Source organism: Eublepharis macularius, chromosome 6 (assembly GCF_028583425.1).
Source record: "Eublepharis macularius isolate TG4126 chromosome 6, MPM_Emac_v1.0, whole genome shotgun sequence".
Lineage (NCBI taxonomy): Eukaryota > Metazoa > Chordata > Lepidosauria > Squamata > Eublepharidae > Eublepharis > Eublepharis macularius.
The window spans coordinates 91,054,465-91,075,507 of record NC_072795.1 but is presented as its reverse complement, the minus strand read 5'-3'; the positions used below and the strand labels follow the sequence as shown (position 1 = coordinate 91,075,507).

General features: G+C 45.4%; 1 protein-coding gene across 1 annotated transcript in view; it reads left to right on the top strand.

Moving 5' to 3' along the window:
- C6H10orf90 (chromosome 6 C10orf90 homolog) overlaps window positions 1-21,043 on the top strand; it is a 165,296-nt gene that overhangs the window by 100,266 nt on the left and 43,987 nt on the right.

Genomic DNA, 21,043 nt, shown 5'->3' with positions numbered 1-21,043 from the left:
ATTTCTGTAGGTGTGTGCAGGGGGATTTTTGCCAATCCCCCTAACCCCATGAAGAAACCTCTGAACAGCTTTAGGATACACAGCAGGGGGGCGCACCAAAGGGCATGGCAGCAGTATCTTACACAAAAATAACACAACTCACTTAACATCAGAGAATCACCCCAAAATATTGCTGTCAAAAGCACTTTATTTCCTTAACTGCTTTAGGTTACACAGTAGGAAGGCACAACAGGGCATGAAAGCAGTGTACTACATAAAAATAACACAACTCACTTCACATCAGAGAATCACACAAACACAACTGCTATCAAAACGGTGAAGTGGGTTGTATTATTTTGTGTAGTACACTTCTATCATGCCCTTTGGTGCGCCCCCCTGCTGTGTATCCTAAAACTGTTCAAGAAATAAAGTGTTTTTGACAGGAATTGTGCTTTTGTGATTCTCTGATGTTAAGTGAGTTGTGTTATTTTTGTGTAAGATACTGCTGCCATGCCCTTTGGTGTGCCCCCCTGCTGTGTAACCTAAAGCTGTTCAAGAAATAAAGTGTTTTTGACAGGAATCGTGTTTTGTGATTCTCTGATGTTAAGTGAGTTGTGTTTTAATTTTTCTGTGTGGGGGACTGCTGGCGTAATGTGTCATAATGCTTTGCCTACTTGTACTTTGAAAGGGAGAAAATAATTTTTAAAAAACTTTATTTTGTGTTGTTCGTGTTTTATTCTTTGTTGTGCAGTTGGTTCCCATCATAGGGAGCAATGGGGCTGGCTGGCCAGCCTTCTCTGTAGGTGGTGGGGGAATTTGAGGGAGGGTGTCTGTGGTTCAGGTGCTCTTTCACAGGGACCAGCTGGCACTCAGAAGTGTGCCCACCATTGTGGCACCCCTGGGCTGTGCAGAATTGCCCAGGGAAAGAGAGTTTAGAAGTTCCCAGCATAGGGAACAAAGGGAGAGGGCTGGCCTTTGCCAGCCTGTTCCTGGGGTTATGGGTGTGGGGCAGGTGGGGGTGGATTTGGGTCTGTGAGGGGCTAATGTGGGGATTTGGGTCTGTGTGTGGCAGCTGGGGGGGAATTGGGTTTGTGTGGGGCTGTAAGGGGTGGACTTTAGGGGCTGAGAGGACCTACTTGGGGAGGCCATGAAATGCCCCCCCCCAAAGTGGGAGCAGGCTGAGCCTTGGTGGGGGGTGGGAGGAGGGGTGGGAGAAGGGCCCCTGAGGGCTGGGGGGCATTTTGCATGCAAAATGCCACCCCTGGCAAGACAAGCCTCCCCCAGCTGTCAGTGGTAGAGAAAAGAGCACCTACTTGGGGAGGCCATGAAATGGCCCCCCCAAGTGGGAGCAGTCTGAGCCTTGGTGGGGGGTGGGAGGAAGGGTGGGAGAAGGGCCCCAGAGGGTTGGGGGGCATTTTGCATGCAAAATGCCACCCCTGGTAAGACAAGCCTCCCCCAGCTGTCAGTGGTAGAGATTAGAGCACCTACTTGGGGAGGCCATGAAATGCCCCCCCCAAGTGGGAGCAGGCTGAGCCTTGGTGGGGGGTGGGAGGAGGGGTGGGAGAAGGGCCCCTGAGGGCTGGCGGGCATTTTGCATGCAAAATGCCACCCCTGGCAAGACAAGCCTCCCCCAGCTGTCAGTGGTAGAGATGAGAGCAGAGCACCTACTTGGGGAGGCCATGAAATGGCCCCCCCAAGTGGGAGCAGGCTGAGCCTTGGTGGGGGGTGGGAGGAAGGGTGGGAGAAGGGCCCCTGAGGGTAAGGGGGCATTTTGCATGCAAAATGCCACCCCTGGCAAAGGAAGCCTGCTTCTTCATTTTTTCCCCATAGGAAATAATGAAGAAGATGAGCAGCAGCATGCTAACAATATGCTGCTCCTTCGCTTTCTTATGGGAGGATAGGGGGACCAATCGGTCCAATCGGTCTGAAACTTGGGGGGGGGGGGGTTTAGAGAGGGGTTAGAGGAAGGTCCCCACCAATTTTGGGCTGATTCGGTGGGAAAATGCCTCCCCCAGACGTCCGGGAAGACGGAGGCATTTTCCCATTGAAAAGCCGAAAGAAAGCCGAAAGAAGCCGAAACGTTTCGGCTTTTTTTCTTTCGGCTAGCCGAAACGTTTCGGCTTTCTCCGAAATGTTTCGGCTAACCCGAAAGAAGCCGAAACACTTCTGTTTCGGCTTTCTTTTGGCATTCAGAAAGCCGAAACGCACATCCCTATTCCTCTGCAATAGGAATCAACAAGGTTCTAAGAGGTTCTATAGCTTTTCTTGCCATAAAATTTCAGAACATTCCTGTGCTTTACCACAGTAAACAGGGTAGTTACCCACTGGTGGGATTCTAGTTGTAAGCTTCTTTAGTCCTTTTACTTCTGCATTTCCCTTTTTGAATAAAAGGAAAAGAATACATTCAAAGCAATGGGGCCAAAGGTGAAAATGTGTGTCTATTAAACATTTGTCTCTAAATGACATTTAAAAGCTCAAGGTTGAATCCAAAGTCCAATTCCACTATCAGTGAAACTTTCTTCTTATTCATGGAAGCTTTTACCTGCACAAGGAGCCTTGCTCCAGTGGAAGAGTTATTTTTGTTGCAGATTTTCCCCCGGTCCTGTTACCAGCCACACCTTAGTAATTGCCAATGATTTCCACTTCATCATTACATTCCATGTTTTTCCTTAGCAAATGTTTTTCACTGTGGTTCAGCACAGCCTGAAAAAAATGGGAAGTACCCTTTCTTTGGGACACTGTTACCCAGGGACTGAAGGGACTACACATATGTAGCTTTTACATGCGTACTTCTTGACACCAAAACAAGGAATCCAAAACCTGTATATACACAGACACAATCTTTGGAATTGTATATTGAGTGGAACTGTGAATGAGAAAGAAAGAGAGAACTTTGAATGGAACTAGGTTTTATCTTTATTGGACATACACATGCAGAAAGAGAAAGCAAGGAAAGAGGGTAGCTAGAAGGGCAGTAAAATAAAACTTCACTATTGTTGGGAAATATGCTGAAATCAATACATCACATAAATACAAATCATACAAACTGGGGAATAAGCAATCAACAGCCAGTTTAAACACTGATTAGTGGAAGCTGTCCATTAAGCTAGATGTATTCGCCCAAAGCTAGTCCAAAAATGGGAACTTCCTGTGTTGTGTGTGTTTGGTATCCCCAGCAGAGGGGGGAGGGGTCATTGGCTGGCAGGTGGGTCAGCCGATGCTTTTGGGGGATCCGACCCCCATGACTGCCATGCTCCTACTCCAACTGTGTGGTCTGAGTTTGTCGCCTTGCCTCCTCCTCCCTCCTCGCCTTCAGCAGTAGGCTGCAATCAGTTTTCCACCAGCTGTCCAAAAAGATTGTGAACCTTTAGTATTTAAACAGCTTCTCAGAGCTCACCTTTTAGGTCCAGTTTATTCCCCAAGGCTGTCCCTCCACTACTATGACTACTTTACCTGGGTTGTTCCCTCACCACTCTGAAACCAGGAGCAGGCAACGTTACTTTTTCTCTCTTCTTCTGACTGGGGTGGGTCGTAGGGATCATATCATTCCAGTCTTGTTCCATCTACACTGGCTCCCAATTTGCTTCTAGGCCCAATTCAAGGTAGTGGTATTGACCTTTAAAGCCCTATACAGCTTGGGGCCAGCATACCTTAAGGACCACCTTCTCCCATGTGAACCTACCCATTCATTCCCATCATTTTTGGAGGCCCTGCTTTGGGGTGTCCCCCATATGATTCTAGATGGATGGCAACCCTTAGAAAGGGCCTTCTCAGTTATTACACCAAAACTTTGGCACTCCCTCCCCAGGGAGAGTCCTCTGTCCCCCTTTGTTTCTGTCTTCTGCTAGCAGAGGAAGACTTTTTTGTTTTGTCTGGTATACTTCCAAGTTCCAATAACTGTTATTGGCCCTCTTTCTTGTTCTTTGTGTTGTGTGTGTTTGTGTTTATTGAATTCTATTGGCCGCTGGCTCACCCAGGGGAACCCTGGGCGAACAGGAAACATGGCAGCTACCATGCTCTGTCTGACCTCACCACCCACGGCAGCAAACCGTCCGCCCAGTAAGTCGGGCATCCGCGCAATTCAGAGTCTACATCAGGAATGCTTAGGTGATGAGGTTACCTGCCTGAAGAATCACTCATTGGGGTTACTGGGTGGATCTGCATTGTAAGGGGGTCTCGAATGGTGTGGAATGAACAGTGCAAACACTGGTCATTCATCTTGGCCTGGGTGTGTGAAGATCCCTGAGATTTGCAAACAAAGCCTTGATTGGGGCTGATTGATCAGTGCGTATAGTACATGTAGGCCTGATCATGATTTTCTGGTTTGATACAGCATGGAGTCTGACTGTACCTCTGGCCACCTGGGAATCTTTGAAAACTCTAGGGTTCATGGCTGATGGCTGGTGACAATGAAAGGTCTGGGTAGCAGCAGAAGGTTAGGAGTAAAATTTTCCATGCAAGACAGGATCTTCCTCTTTTTAAGGTGTTTGTGGCCCAAACTATATATTCAGTTTTTTAAAGAGTTGAGTTTAGATTCTGGATTCCCTCAATACCAGCTAACTGGAGGATTCTTTGCACATGGTGCAGCACAAATGGGGAACTTCTCCCTCCCGCCAGTGCTGTTTCAGCATGGTAAAATGGTTTGGGGGAGAAGGCAGGAGGCTTCCTCCCCCTCATGGCACCATTCAGAGCCCATTTGGGCTAACTTTTACTTTTCATACCCCATTCTCTGCAACTGCTGTGTGGTTGCAGAGAACCCAGACACAACGCTTTAAAAATCCAAACATCTAGTTTGCCCTTAAGTCTCTAAGGTGCCACTGGAATTCAGCTTTTTTTCTTCCTCTTTTAGCTCTTCAAAAAGAGTAGCTTCTTTACAGAGTAAAGAAGAAAAAGCATGAATTGCAGGGATTCCAGTTCTGCCTCTTCCAAGCCTGTAGTACCTTGCCATGCCCTCTGGCAGTATTTCCTGAAGGGTTATTAATTGGTATTGAGGCTTTATGAGGGAAACAAATTAATCTCCTCATAAGATCCATTCTTCCCACAGAATCACAAATAACTGGGTTATTCCATTGTGGGGGTGTCTGGATTTTCTCCCCCAAAGAGAGATTACCTGTCCAGGTTTTAAGGTTCATGGCAGGGGTTTTTACCTGCCAGGTCCAGAGACAGAAACCCAGACTTGGAGGGAAGTTTGAAATCTTTGGGATGAAGGAAGAATTACTTTCCTAGTGTGAAGGGTAAAAGCTGGACTTCCGGTTTGGGATTAATGGTGATCTGAAGTAGCCTAGGGAGCTGGGCTATCTGAGATACTGTTTTTGGGAAGTGAGGTGCTCAAATGCCTGCTACCGTCCCCCCTTCAGGGAGAAGGGAATCCTGAATGCTACGCGGCCCCAAGAGTTTGTGATCTCGGTGATGGGGGGGTTCTGAATCAAGGATTCTCCCCACCACCTTGAGGTCCCCTCGGAGAAGGACGAGCTACTAACTCTGCAGTACCTCTGGAGTCATTGAATTGACATAAGATCATCAGAAACCAAGCCTCAGTACCAGATTTGACCAACTAGAAATGGAGGAAACAGCACAGACAACCCGAGAAAGCAGCATAAGGTAAAGATTGTTATCGGACTTTTGAACTGAAAAAGCAGAAAAAAGACCATATACTAAAGTAATAAAAAGAATTAAATAGAGGAAACAATAAGGAACAATATTTGAGTAAGAAATCTCTAATCTGGCAAGCTTTTAAGGACAAAAAGAGAGATACAAAGGATTGTTTATGCATACTTGCGGTTTGAAGAGAGATAACCAGCGTGAGAGAGGAGGAGGGAGCTGGGAAACAGTGTTGAAACATCGCGAGAGGAGAGGAGATTGGGAGAGGAGGAGACAATGTGTGCCTAGAGAAGACAAGAATAAGCGGGAAGCAGGAAGAACAGCGAGAAGAAAGAAGACCCGGAAGCAAAATAAAGTAAGCATCACAAGAAATTGGGACTAAAGGAACAGGAAATACGCCACTGTAGCTGAGGGAAGAAGCAATTCCAGTTACCATAGAGAAATTGCCCCCGACATTTTGGATCCAAATTGAAAAACTTTTTTCTTTTATCGAGACCAGCAAAGTGAGTAATATTAAGGGGAAAACAATAAAAAAGCAAAACGGATTTAAGAAAGAGAGCGGACATGTGGGGGGGCACCAAGCCAAGTCCAAGTATGATGAAAAAATTAGATAAAGAGTGGCAAGCCTCAGTAGACGCAGTGATTGAAGGACTGGAGAAGAAAGTTACAGAAGGTTATAAAGAACTGAACCAATCAATACAAAAGATGCATGAAACATTGGTAAAAGATTTGAAAGATGTAATTAAAATGGAGGTGGCAGAATTGGCTAAGAATATAGATGGAATTAGAAATGAACTACAAGCAACAAACAACAAGGTGCAAGAAGTGGAACAGAAGACTAATGATTTAGCTACAAATGTGAAGATGGAAAATCAAGTAATGCAGGAGAGGATGGCAGTGATGGAATGTAAGGCAACGGAAAGACAACTAAGATTTAGGGGCGTTCCAGAATCGATGGCGCAAAATGTACAAGACCAAATGACGGATATCTTAGTAGAATTTTTGAATAAACAACTAGAAGAAATTACTGCAAATTTGGATCTAGTATACAGGGTCAACTCCGCATATGCACAACAAAAGAACCTACCAAGAGACATCATTGTGCAGTTAATAATGAAAAGAATGAGAGAAGAGATTATCCAAAGACATTTTGTGAATCCCCTATCATTGGAGGGAACTAGGATCAAGATAATGAAAGAGGTACCTAGAAGAATTCTCCAAGAGAGGAAAAAATATAGAGAATTGACCCAGAAGTTGAGAGAGAAAGACATTAGATACAGATGGGAAATACCAGAAGGGTTGAGCTTCTACTTTAATGGTTTGAGAGTCATAATTAAATCAAGACAGGAAATGGAGGAGTTTCTCTCTGAGAAAGCAAATGACTTTTCTAAATCGGTAAGAAAATAGAATGATGGAGTACAAATTAATATCATGGAATGTAAATGGACTAAATTCACCACAGAAGAGAAGAACTATTTTTCATTGGCTAAAAAACCAAAATTGTAATATAATTTGTCTACAAGAAACACATATTAAAGATCAAGATGTCAAGTTTTTAAAAAATAGACAACTAGGAAGAGAATTTATTGCATCGGCAAAACAAAAGAAAAGAGGAGTAGTGATGTATATTAAAGAAGATTTGGACTCAAAATTAGTATTTCGAGATCAAAATGGGAGATATCTTGCAGTGGAAATTAATGTGTGTGACAAGAAGACTTTAATAATAGGTATATATGCACCCAATGGAGCTAAAGTCCAATTCTATAGGGAATTAATAGACAAATTAGATCAAGATGTATATGAACAGATTGTAATGATGGGAGACTTCAATGGGGTTGTAGATTTGCAATTGGATAGAAAAATAAGAGGAGGAAAACAGAAATCGGGCAAGCTACCAAAATCATTTTTTGAACTAGTAGAACAAGAAAAACTGGAGGATATTTGGAGGAAAGAAAATCCTAAAGGCAAAGATTATACGTATTATTCGGCGAGACATCAATCATTTTCAAGAATTGATATGATTTGGACAACCAAAGAATTGGCATTACGGACAAAAAAAGTGGAAATAATGCCAAGAGTGAGCTCGGACCACAATCCATTGCTTTGGAAAGCTGCAATGGGACAGAAGAAATTACGATGGAGAATAAATGAAGACCTACTGCATAATCAAGAAAATATGTAATACCTACAGAAAGAAACAAAATATTTTTTCAAACTAACAAAAATAATGAAGTCTCAACCCGGGTGGTATGGGATACATATAAAGCAGTAATAAGGGGAATATTAATTACTTTAAACAACAGAGATAAAAAAAAGGAAGGAGGAGAAAGCTCAAGAAATTCAAGAGAAATTACATAAAAAAGAGCAAGAATTAAAGAAGAAACCAGGGAAAAAATCAATAGTACAAGAAATTAAAATATTGCAAGAGCAAGTAAGAGCAATGGAAAATAAAGAATTAGAATGGAAATTGAGGACATTGCAACAAAAATCATTTGAAGGAGCGAATAAGCCTGGAAGGTATCTAGCCTGGCAATTAAAGAAAAAAAGAGAAAAGAAAATAATTAGTAGAATAATTGAAGAAGGAGAAGAAATTAAAGAACACTACAGAATTAAACGAGTGTTTTATAAATACTATGCAAAATTGTTTCAAAGGAAAGCAATACCACAAGAGAATATAGATCAATATTTGCAGAGAATAGATTTACCAACCATATCACCTAGTATGAAGGAGAAGCTGAATGCTCCAATAACAGATGAAGAAATTGAACAAGCTATAGATGCGGCAAAGACTGGTAAGGCACCTGGACTGGATGGGATTACAGCAAAGTTTTATAAAGCAATGAAGAAAGACCTAGCTCCAGCTTTAAGAGTTGTAATGAATGATATACTGAAAGGAGAGGGTCTTCCAGATACGTGGAATGAGGCAAATATTACCTTGATACCAAAAGAGTCACAGGTACTGACTGATGTTAAAAACTATAGACCAATTTCGCTAATAAACAATGACTATAAAATATTGGCAAGAATACTAGCAGATAGACTTAAAATATGGTTAATGGATTTTGTAGGAGACGATCAGGCGGGGTTTTTACTGAACAGACAGTTAAAAGACAATTTGAGGGTGGTTATAAATGCCATTGAATATTATGACAAGCGTCCAGATAAAGAAGTCAGGTTTTTTTTTGCGGATGCAGAGAAAGCCTTTGACAACTTGAATTGGGATTTTATGTTTGCATCGATGGAAAAGATGGATCTAGGTAAAAAGCTTATAGAAGCTGTAAAAACAATCTATAAGAACCAATGTCACGGGCTGGGCCAGCCCAAGCAGGGTGGTTCAAGTCCAAACCTTAAAGCCAAAGTCAAAGGGGAGCTCCAAGAGCAAAAGCCAAGTCAAACCGGTGGTCAGAGCACGAGATAAAGCCAGGAGTGAGTCCAGAGTCCAAAAGCAAGGTCAGGCACAGTCCAAGGTCAGTCACCGATAGTGTCAGGTCCAAAAGCAGGCACGGGCAAGGTTCACGAAACACGGAGTGGTTGCAAGCAGTAGACACGTTGCTTCCACGCCCAGCAGTTCCTCCAGACTGGCTCTTATAGCCAGGCGTGGTTTTCAGCCAGCTGCTGGGGCTCTATCCTGTCACTACTCATCATCACTCTCCAGCAGCTGGCGTTGGCTTAAGAGGCGAGCACTGCGCCGTCTCTCCTGCAGTTCCAGTCTCTGGCGCTGCCTGCGGCGTTCCTTGGGCGTGGGTGAACCTGGGGGGGTGGAGGCTCTTGGCTGCGCTGCACCTGTAGAAGTCCCTGGCTGAGCTTCCTCTGTAGTATTGGAGCTTGAGGGTGCTGGTGCCTCAGCTGCTGGCTGTAAGCTCTGATCAGCCAGCAGCTGTTGCTCCTGATTGCTGGCTTCTGCTGAATCAGGGCTAGGGCTGGCTACACAGGGCTCCTCTTCTCCAGAGGAGTCCTGGCTGGCTACACGAGGCTCCTCTCCTCCAGAGGAGACCTCACTCTCAGACTGGGCCATGACACCATCCCCCCTCCCAAGGCCCCCCCTCTTCTGCGGCCCGGGCAGCCCCGGTTTCTGAGGATAGGCCCGATGGAACTGTCGGACTAGACGGGGGGCATGGATGTTCACGGCAGGCTCCCATGAGCGGTCTTCCGGCCCATACCCCTTCCAGTCCACCAAGTACTGTACTTGCCCCCGCTGGCGACGTGAGTCTAGGATCCGGGCAACCTCATATTCCTCTTGCCCCTCGACGGTAATCGGAGGCGGAGGGGGCGGTGGCCCGGGATGGTGCGGGTCCGGGGGTGAAGCCGGGACTAGAAGGGACCGGAGAAACACAGGATGGATCGGGAGGGTTCGCGGTAGTTGCAGGCGGTAGGCCACAGGGTTCACCTGGTCTGTGATCACAAAGGTCCAAGGAACCGGGCATCTAGCTTTTTGGAGGGCCGTTGGCTGCGGATATGGCGGGTGGATAACCAGACCCGATCACCCACAGACAAGGGAACACCAGGTTGCCGTTTCCGATCCGCAGCCTCCTTGTAGCTTCCCTTGGCAAGCTGGAGTTGTTCCCGCAACAGCTCATGCATGGATTGGAGTTCCTGGAGGCGATCATCAGCGGCTGGAATTCCCGACAATGGTGCTGTGCTAGGGAAGAAACGAGGGTGGTGGCCATAGTTTGCCATGAAGGGGGTCTGCTGGGTGGAGGAGTGCACTGCATTGTTATATGCGAACTCGGCCAAAGGCAGTAGAGCTAGCCAGTCATCCTGTTGATGGTTTGTGTAGCATCTCAGATATTGCTCCAGGGTTGCATTGGTGCGCTCTGTCTGCCCGTCAGATTGGGGGTGGTGTGCTGAGGATAAGTGGACTTGGGTGCCAAGAAGGGAGTGCAGGGCCTGCCAGAACCGAGAGGTGAATTGAACTCCCCGATCAGAAATTATATGATCCGGACGCCCATGGAGTCGAAAGATGTGCTGAAGGTACAGGTGTGCCGTTTCCTGAGCAGTGGGGGGTCCAGAACAGGGAACGAAGTGGGCCATCTTTGTGAACAAGTCCACCACCACTAGGATGCAGGTGTGGCCTTTGGAGCAGGGCAGGTCTGTAATGAAATCCATGGAAATAGTCCTCCATGGCCCAGTGGGTGTGGGGAGTGGATGCAGGAGACCAGAAGGTTTGCCGGGGACGTCTTTGGCCCGTCTACACGTTTCACAGGCTGCCACATACCGGGCCACATCCGATTGCACCCGGGGCCACCAGAAGTCACGGGTCAAGAGATGAATTGTCTTGTGGCGGCCGAAGTGCCCGGCAGGTCTAGAATCGTGGACCAGCTGCAGTACCTTTGTTCGTAGAGAGCCTGGGGGTACATAAATCCGGCCTCGGTGGGTCAGTAGCCCCTCTTCCTCTGCAAATCCCTCTGCCTGGGGATGGGGAGATCCCCGGACGTTCTGGAGGTACTTCTGGGCAACGGGGTCCAGCAGCTGTTGAGTCTGTATCTCCTCCACCAGCCCCGGAGGGGGTTGCGTGGCGGCGAAAGTTTCTGGAGCCAGGATGGTCATTGGAGGTTGTTCCAGGTCGGGGGATGTGTTGTACTCTGGCTTTCGGGACAGAGCATCGGCCTTCTTATTCTGGGAGCTGGGAACATAGGTGATCCTGAAATCAAAACGGGAAAAGAACAACGACCAGCGGATCTGTCTCTGGTTGAGACGGCGGGCAGTTTGGAGGTGTTCGAGGTTCCGGTGGTCAGTGAGCACTTGGACTGGGTACCGAGCCCCCTCCAGATGATGCCGCCAAACCTCAAAGGCTGCCTTTATTGCCAGCAGCTCCCGCTCCCAGATGGTGTAGTTCCTTTCAGCGGGGGTCAGCTGGCGAGAGTAGTAGGCGCAAGGCTGTGGAGAGCTAGAGGGGGTTGCCCGTTGTGAGAGCACCGCTCCAATGGCGGTGCTGGAGGCATCTGCTTCAACTAGAAAGGGTAGCTGGGGATCCGGGTATCGAAGGACTGGTTGCGTGACGAAGCGTGTCTTCAGGGTCAGGAATGCCTCGCTGGCTTCCGGTGTCCAACGGAAAGGTTCTCGAGGCCGGAGAAGTCGAGTGAGAGGGACGGCTATGGATGCAAACTGGGGGATGAATTGCCGGTAGTAATTGGCAAACCCCAGAAATCGCTGCACATCCTTCCGAGAACGGGGGGCTTGCCAAGTCTGTACAGCCTCGACTTTAGCTGGGTCCATTTGGATTCCGTGGGGTGATAGCACATGGCCAAGGAATTCCACGGTAGGCCGGTGAAATGCACACTTTTCCAGTTTGGCGAATAGGCCATGCTGCCGGAGTCTTTGCAGCACCGTCCGCACATGCCGAGTATGTTGCGACGCATCACGTGAATAGATTAATATGTCATCCAGGTAAACAATGACAAACTGATCCAGGATATCTCGAAAGATGTCGTTCATCAGTCTCTGGAACACAGCTGGCGCGTTAGTCAGGCCAAAGGGCATTACCCGGTACTCGTATTGTCCATATCTGGTACTGAAGGCGGTCTTCCATTCATCGCCTTCTCGGATACGCACCAGGTTGTAGGCTCCCCGAAGATCCAGCTTGGTGTAGATCTGGGCTCCCTTGACTTGCTCCAAGAGGTCGGAGATCAGAGGCAGTGGGTACCGGTCGCGAACGGTGATCTTGTTCAGGGCCCGGTAATCATTGCACAGCCGGAGTTCTCCACTTTTCTTTTTGACGAAGAGGACTGGGGCAGAGGTAGGCGAGGTAGAGGGCCGGATGAACCCTCGCTGCAGATTGGTGGTGAGGAAGTCCCGGAGTGCAGCCAACTCAGGCTCTGATAACGAGTACAGGCGTCCCACTGGCAGGGGGACTCCAGGAATCAAGTCTATGGCACAATCATATGGCCGATGAGAGGGAAGTTGGTCTGCTCCCTTTTCCTCAAACACATCTTCAAACTCTGCGTATTCCTCTGGCATCACAGAGGCCTCCTGTACAGCGGCTGCAATGGGACCTGGGCATTGATTTTCGTGTGGGCATGGGTCCCGGAAGCAGAGGTCCAACTGGCCCCACCGGATAACCGGGTCATGGTGGCAAAGCCAGGAAAGTCCCAAGACCAGCGGGAACTGAGGGATGCCTACCACATCAAAGCAGAGCCGTTCACGGTGCTGCTGGATCTGCAAGAGGAGGTCCTGGGTCTCCTCGACCACGGGCCCAGAACGTAGCGGTCGCCCATCAATGGCCTCAACTACGGTGGGGGTCTTTTTTGCCCGCAAGGGAATTCGGTGCTGTGCGGCAAACTTGGCGTCCATGAAGCAGCGGGATGCCCCTGAGTCTATCATGGCATACACAAATAGCCATCGGCCATCAGGCAGGCACAGCTTTACTGGCACCAGGAAGGGTTCAGGAGGAACACTGGAGGCATTGGCCGTTCCCACAAGTTGTTTAGTGGGAGTCTGCTCCTGGACTATAGCTCGGGTCCTTCTTTTGGCAGGGCACCCATCGGCAAAATGGCCCACCCCACCACAGTACCAGCAGAGGTTGTGGGCATGACGCCTCGCCTTTTCCTCTGGAGGCAGGTGGGTAGAAGGCATGTTCAATGGTGTGGGTTCCGCTGTCCTTTCAGGCAAGGTCTGGGGCGGGGGTGGCTGGCGTAGCGCACGTGCTTGCCGCCGGCTCTCCAGTCGTCCATCAATACGGAGGCATAGGAGAATGAGTGCTTGCAGCCCTCCTGGTCGTTCAGATCGAGCCACTTCATCCAATACTGCGTCAGACAGTCCTTCCAGGTACTGGTCGACTAAGGCTGCTTCGTTCCAGTCCAAGTCCTGAGCCAGTAGCTGGAATTCAGTGGTATATTGGGCCACAGTCCCATCTCCCTGGGTGAGGGCACGTATTTTCTGGTTTGCTTTCACAGCTTTCAGTGGGTTTGCAAAGGCAGCGGTAATGTGAGCCACAAAGCTTGGAAAATCCCCCAGCAAAGGGGATTTGGCCAGTAACAAGGGTGTGGCCCATCTTGCTGCCTGCCCCTTTAACAGGCTGAGGATGAAGCCGACTTTGACTTGATCTGTGGGGAAGTCTCTAGCCCGGAGTTCAATATATAGCTGGCACTGGGCGAGAAATGCTGGGAATTCTTCCACATTGCCCTCAAAACTGTCAGGAGGCTTCACTGGGCATTTTGCAGGCAGAGGTGCAGCAGGGGCGGCAAGGAGAGTAGCAATCTGCTGCTGCAAAGTCACCAGTGCTTGGGTTAGTTGTAGTACCTGGTCCTGCAGCATTGCCAGGCTCCCTGGGGTGGGTGTTGCCATGTCCATGCCAGGGAGTTTTGGGTGGAAGCAATCTGTCACGGGCTGGGCCAGCCCAAGCAGGGTGGTTCAAGTCCAAACCTTAAAGCCAAAGTCAAAGGGGAGCTCCAAGAGCAAAAGCCAAGTCAAACCAGTGGTCAGAGCACGAGATAAAGCCAGGAGTGAGTCCAGAGTCCAAAAGCAAGGTCAGGCACAGTCCAAGGTCAGTCACCGATAGTGTCAGGTCCAAAAGCAGGCACGGGCAAGGTTCACGAAACACGGAGTGGTTGCAAGCAGTAGACACGTTGCTTCCACGCCCAGCAGTTCCTCCAGACTGGCTCTTATAGCCAGGCGTGGTTTTCAGCCAGCTGCTGGGGCTCTATCCTGTCACTACTCATCATCACTCTCCAGCAGCTGGCGTTGGCTTAAGAGGCGAGCACTGCGCCGTCTCTCCTGCAGTTCCAGTCTCTGGCGCTGCCTGCGGCGTTCCTTGGGCGTGGGTGAACCTGGGGGGGTGGAGGCTCTTGGCTGCGCTGCACCTGTAGAAGTCCCTGGCTGAGCTTCCTCTGTAGTATTGGAGCTTGAGGGTGCTGGTGCCTCAGCTGCTGGCTGTAAGCTCTGATCAGCCAGCAGCTGTTGCTCCTGATTGCTGGCTTCTGCTGAATCAGGGCTAGGGCTGGCTACACAGGGCTCCTCTTCTCCAGAGGAGTCCTGGCTGGCTACACGAGGCTCCTCTCCTCCAGAGGAGACCTCACTCTCAGACTGGGCCATGACAACCAAAGAGTAGCAATCTGTGTCAATGATGACCTGATGGAGAAATTTGAAATAAGGAAAGGAACAAGACAAGGGCTGAATCCACATTACCTCCGCACGTCCCTGTGTTGCACTAAATGTTCGCTAAACACCCGGAAGTATAGCGTCTTTCAAGCACGATTTCTGAATCGCGCTAGAAAGACGCTATACTTCCAGGTGTTTAGCGAACATTTAGTGCAACACCGGGACACGCGGGGGTAATGTGGATTCAGCCAAGGTTGTCCACTGTCGCCATTGTTATTTGTAATGGTCTTAGAAATATTATTGAGGCAGATAAGAGAAGATGAGAATATAAAAGGGATTAAATTAAAGGGGTCTTCATTTGTAGATGATGTGATGTTTATAGTTGAAGACCCAGTACAAATTCTGCCAAGATTGTTAGGTAAGATCAAAGAGTTTGGAGATTTAGCAGGCTTTTATATAAATAAAAAGTCGAAAATAATAACAAAAAATATGACGAAGAAGAAGCAACAAGAACTGATGGAAGTAACAGATTGCGAGGTGGTACAAAAAACAAAGTATTTGGGAATAGAGCTGACAGTTAAAAATATTGATTTGTTTAAAAACAACTATGAAAAGCTCTGGACTCAAATTGAAAAAGATATGATAAAATGGAACAAATTGAATTTATCATGGTTAGGTCGGATTGCTACAATCAAAATGAATGTGCTGCTAGAGTTATGTTTTTGATGCAAACGATACCAATTGTTAAGGACAAAAAACAGTTTGAAAAATGGCAGAGGAAAATATCGGAATTCGTGTGGGCAGGAAGGAAACCTAGAGTCAAAATGAAAGTGCTCTGTGACGCAAGAGAAAGAAGTGGCATGCAACTACCTGATTTTCGTCTGTATCATGAAGCAATGTGTTTGGTATGGCTAAAAGAATGGGTGTCCTTATCCAATCATAAGTTGTTAAATTTGGAAGGCTATAACAGACTTTTTGGATGGCATGCATACTTATGGTATGATAAGTATAAAATGGACGCAATGTTCCAGCACCATTATTTGAGAAGAAATCTACTGTCAACTTGGTTAAAATACAAAAAATTTATAGAGCAAGAGAAACCAATGTGGATTGTCCCGGCAGAAGTAATTAACCCGAATTTGGAATATAAAGGAGATGAATGGCTTATTTATAAAGAATTATTAAAAACCGAAAACAATGAGTTGAAACTTAAATCGAATGAAGAATTACCATTTAAATACGGTTGGCTGCAATATCGACAAATTAAAGATTTATTTGAATCAGATCAAAGAAAGGCAGGTTTTAGAAATAAAAACTCAGAATTAGAAGAACTATTATTGGAGGATAATAATAAAATAATTTCTAACATGTATAAATTATTGTTAAAATGGTATACTGAAGATGAGACGATTAAGGTTCAAATCATAAAATGGGCAATAAACTGTAATAATGAGATTATGATGGATGCATGGGAACAGTTGTGGAAAAATACTCTAAAAATTTCAACTTGTACCAGTATCAAAGAGAATGGCTATAAAATGATATATAGATGGTATTTAACACCGAAAAAGTTAGCCATTGCTAATAAGCAGCTATCCAACAAGTGTTGGAAATGTAAGGAGCATGAAGGCTCTATATTTCATATGTGGTGGACTTGTGATAAGGCTAGAAACTTCTGGTCTAAAATATGTACTGAAATGTCTTTAATACTCCAAAATAATGTAGTTAAGAATCCAGAAATGTTATCGTTATCCTTGCATTTAGAGGGCATTGATAGAAGAGACAGAGTAATACTGTACTATATGATAACGGCGGCAAGAACTTTGTATGCACAATATTGGAAGAAAGAAGAAATACCAAAAACCGAAGAGTGGATACAAAAAGTGTTATATATGGCGGAAATGGACAAATTAACAAGGAAATTGAGAGAGCAAGATCCAAAGGAATTTTTTGAGGATTGGGGGAAATTGAAAAAATACTTAGAAAAAAGATGGGATGTTAAAGGACAATTATGGTCTTTTGAGTGTTATTAAGGAAGATAAGATATAATGTAAATCTTTACCATTAAGTTTAAAATGACAACTAAGAGATAGTATTTGTAACAAGAAACAGGGCGTTGAAGTGCTGTTAGAAGTCAATAGAGGAAAGGGGGAGGGGAGGGGTGGGGAGCATATACTATATATATAGGGGATAATTAGTAAGTAAGATGTAATAACATTATGTATGTTATGTTAACCATCCAATATTTTTTTTTAAAAAGGGTAAAAGCTGATCTACAGTGTAATCCTATGCAGGGCCATTTCCACACGGCTTGCCTTATTCTGCAAAATAGTGACATTTCGTGCGAAATCTCACAAGAAGACACTGTTATCACGCGAGAAGATGCGATAGCAGTGTCTTCTCGCAAGATTTCGCACAAGATTTCACTATTTTGCAGAATAAGGTAAGCCGTGTGGAAACGGCCCAGGTATACTCAGAGAAGTTAATCCTGCTGTATTCAGTGGGACTTACATCTGTTGTGTGCACAGGATTGCACTGCTAGTTCAAGATAGAGTTTTCCTCCTGCATTCTTTGAGAGAATTCTAGGCAAAACCGTCTGCACTCCGTCCTCAGCTCTCTCCTCAGCAGTACACTCAGGCTGAGTATCCTATCAATCCTGCTCAGCCCATCAGCTCCTTGGAGATGCCCTAAAGTTCCTCACAGCTGACAGTGCATGTTTGCTTTCTAACAACATTCCATCAGCTATTTAAAGGAGATTGAACACAGACTGCAAAATTAATGTGTCAGCTTCAAGTAACATGTAGGTTCTACAGCCTCCCAAATGACCTTATGGAAGTCATGGCAGTACTCAGAGTCAACCTCCCACCATAGTTCTAGGGTCCCAGATGTTACTGAAACTTCCTCCCCCACAAGATTCCAGTGAGAGAAGGGAAGAATTAGTTCTGAAGAAGAAGAACATTGACCTTCTGGGCACTGTTCTTTGGGTGTCTGGTTTTGTTAGAGCAGCACATTTGCGGACATATCAGCTTCTTCAAAAATCCTTTGTAAGTTAGATTTCGTAATTGCCTTTTTACATTCAAGATGCTGTTTAGGTCTCAACTACAAGTGTAATTACTTGAAAAAAACATGTGGCTCTGGGTATTGCTAGTGAATTCCAAATCAAAAAATAATCAGGAAGTATCATCCTTCTTGGGTTGTAAGCTTTTTGTAGAAGCTATAGATCTAATCCTCCCCACCCCTCCTATCCCATAAGGTCCTATGATGCCAGGAAGTTCCCATATAGTTTCCATATTGTAATTGTGCATTGGCCATCAACAACACAATGGGAATAAGTAACACTGGACTGTCAGTTTTCAGCACTGTGAGAAAAGGGTCCCTCCAAGAGTTTCATCACATATCAGTGCTACTTACTCAGCATGCAAAAGGTCCTCAGAAGAATCTATAAAGAAATCATAACCCGTAGAAGATAAGTTGTAGTTTAAAAGAGTGGAGCCAGTCCAGTACCAGAAAAAAATCTGGTGTATTTCCCCATCTTATTTACATTCCTGAAAAATAAGTACAACATAGATAGCACCCCATCTCTGTAAAAAGATAGATTCTACCACTTCCAGCTTTAGGATCTCAAGAAATGAGGGGCAAGCATACCTGTTCATGCTTTCCTGTGCTTATTTTGCAACTGCGAATTTTAATTTCTATTTTATATGTGTATGGCATTTTGGAGGGATGAGCCCTTGAGTTAAAGATACTGTCCTTGATCATTTTATTCCAATTGGGAAGAAGAGTTTGTTACTCCAAGAAATATATTCCTCACTGAAACCAATGGAAATGACTTCAGGTTGATTAATTAATGTAACTAACTTCAATTCTATATTAAAAACTGAATAAAGTTTTTATAATGAGAAAAGAAATGAACATGGGGTTCTGTACGTATGCCTTTGGCAAGAAGACTAACCAACTATACTGTAGCATAAGCTTTCAAGAACCACAGTTCTCTTTGTCAGAACTGTGGTTCTCGAAAGCTTATGCCACAGTAAAGTTGGTTAGTCTTAAAGGTGCAACTGGACTCTTTGCCATTTTGCTACTACAGACTAACACGGCTAACTCCTCTGGATCTTTGGCGGGAAGGTATTGCAAGTCATAACTAGTCTGAGATTCAGAATATACATCCATGGAACTTAGCTTTTTTATACAGGGGGTAGGGGAGAGAGGCTTTATAATATCCTCCCGATTTTGACTGAGATTGGATTTTTTTTCTCTTACTTGTAAAAAAAATTCCGGTCTAGACAGGGAGGACATCCTGACCCACTTTTCCATGTTCAGGGAGTTTTTAACTTCTCCTTGGAGTTAATTTTCTTCATAGTCAGGTGAGCTCTCTCAGAGTTTTCTGGTTATTCTAGTTGCCCGTGTTATGGGCTGTTTCTTCTGGTACTTGTTATGTAGCCAAGTTTCTCCTTGGTTGTGCTAAAAGATCTGCACTGTGTGCCTTCTGGTTTCTGGGCGCACTTCAAAATACTGATTTTTACCTTTAAGACTCTAAATGGTTGGGAGTCAGTCTACTCATAGGACTCTCTCCTCCTATACTGTTTAACTGGCAAGATAAGATCCTCTTCTGAAGCTTTGCTCCCTGTGCACATGCCTGAAGAAATTAGGTGTGTGGTGGTGACCAGAGACAGGGCTTTTTCAGTGGTGGTATCTTGCCTTTGGAAGGCCCTCCCCTTTGAGGCTCACCTGGCACCTACCTTAAGGTGCTAAGCCAAAACATTTTTTACACAGACTTCTACTCAGAGTTTCATCTTTTAAAGCTGTGTTTATGGTCTGCTCCTAAGTACTTGAGGATGTATTATGAATAATAACTTGAGGATAACACTAGCTTGTTCACCACTCTGGGTGGGGCACTAATCTGTGTAGAACAGCGGTATAGAAGTGCAGTTTAAAAAAAAGAATATGTTAGGTGCTGCAAGTTGATGGCACTTTACACACACAGCTTCCCTTTCAGATTATTCTTCTTGGCAGGAGGCCACTTCTATACGGGAAAGGTCTGTTCCAACCCTAGAGAAAAGAGATTTCCCAGTTGTTTTTTGATGTTCTGTCCTGAGCTAACCAGAAATGTTTAAGGATAAAAACAAAGCCTTTATTTTAATCACTCTAGTTATCTCCCTTAATTTATATGATCAGCTTTAAACAGTTTCAATATTTTTTTTACAATTTTACACTGCCACTATATATGTAAGAAGCCTGCATTCTTGGCCTATCCACTATTTCCATGACATGATATTGTACATTTTAAAAAAAAATTGTTGCAGGTGTATAATAGCACCATGACAAATTTTTGTAAAATTTTTTTAATGCTACATTAGTTAAAATTGTGGGACCTGTCATACAAATATATTTCCATGTTGCAGCAGGTATATTGCTCTGTAAATCTCTCTCTGCTGCTTGCCTTTGACGTTTATCTCAACATGGTTTTACGACTATCAGTATATTACAGATTTTAATTAAATGCCTTTATAAGTTTTCTGTTGCTACAGAACTGGTTCCAGACTGGTCAAATTCTTCACAACCACTTTCGTACTCCAGTTCTTTCTTTGAGGGTACTGAAACCATGTAAGAGGGTACCTGTGGATCTTGTTTTGTATTTCTTGATATGCCATGCAGGTTTACCTGTATATATTTATAATAACTGGTAATATTAACCCTTCCCTAAGCCTAACTTTAAAACTATTTATGGTCTGAAAATCTCAATGTTAAAAAACTGAGGCTATCAGTGAATGTGATGGTACTAATTCTTCTTGATATTTGTCCCAGATCTTTGGAGTACTGATCCAAATTATATTATCTTTTGTTCTGTCTTCATTTTGACTTTAATCTACCCAAATCCCTTTGTCTGAATAGTACTGATGATCAGAGATGGGCACGAACCTAAATACAACCCAAAAAAAAACCACGAACCAGGCTGGTTCGGGGTTCGCGAACCAGGGTTCGTGGAAGCTCCTTTCCATGCTCGTTTGTTGGGTCATATTTACAGGGGCAGTTTAAATGGCTATTTCCCCATGGAAGTGGCTATTTAAACTGCCCCTTTAAGGGCCCAGTGACAGCAGGTCCCTTTAAACTATCAGCTGGCAGGCGGCAGGGGGGATCTCCCCCCGCCACCTGCCAGCTGATAGTTTAAAGGGCCCTGCCATGGCCCTTTAATCTGGCAGGAGGCAGGAAAAGGCCCTTTAAACTGTTAAATGCCCCTTCCCCTGCCTCTATTAAGGCCAGAAAGGGGCATTTAAACCCCACAAACTACGAACCATGAATTGGTTCGTAACTGGTCCAGTTCCGTGGTTCGTGGTTTGTTTTTTATTGTTGTTCTGTGCCCATGTCTACTGATGATCATGGCTTGGATCCAACCAGCTTTTCTGCTGGAAAAGAAGGGAATTAGCAA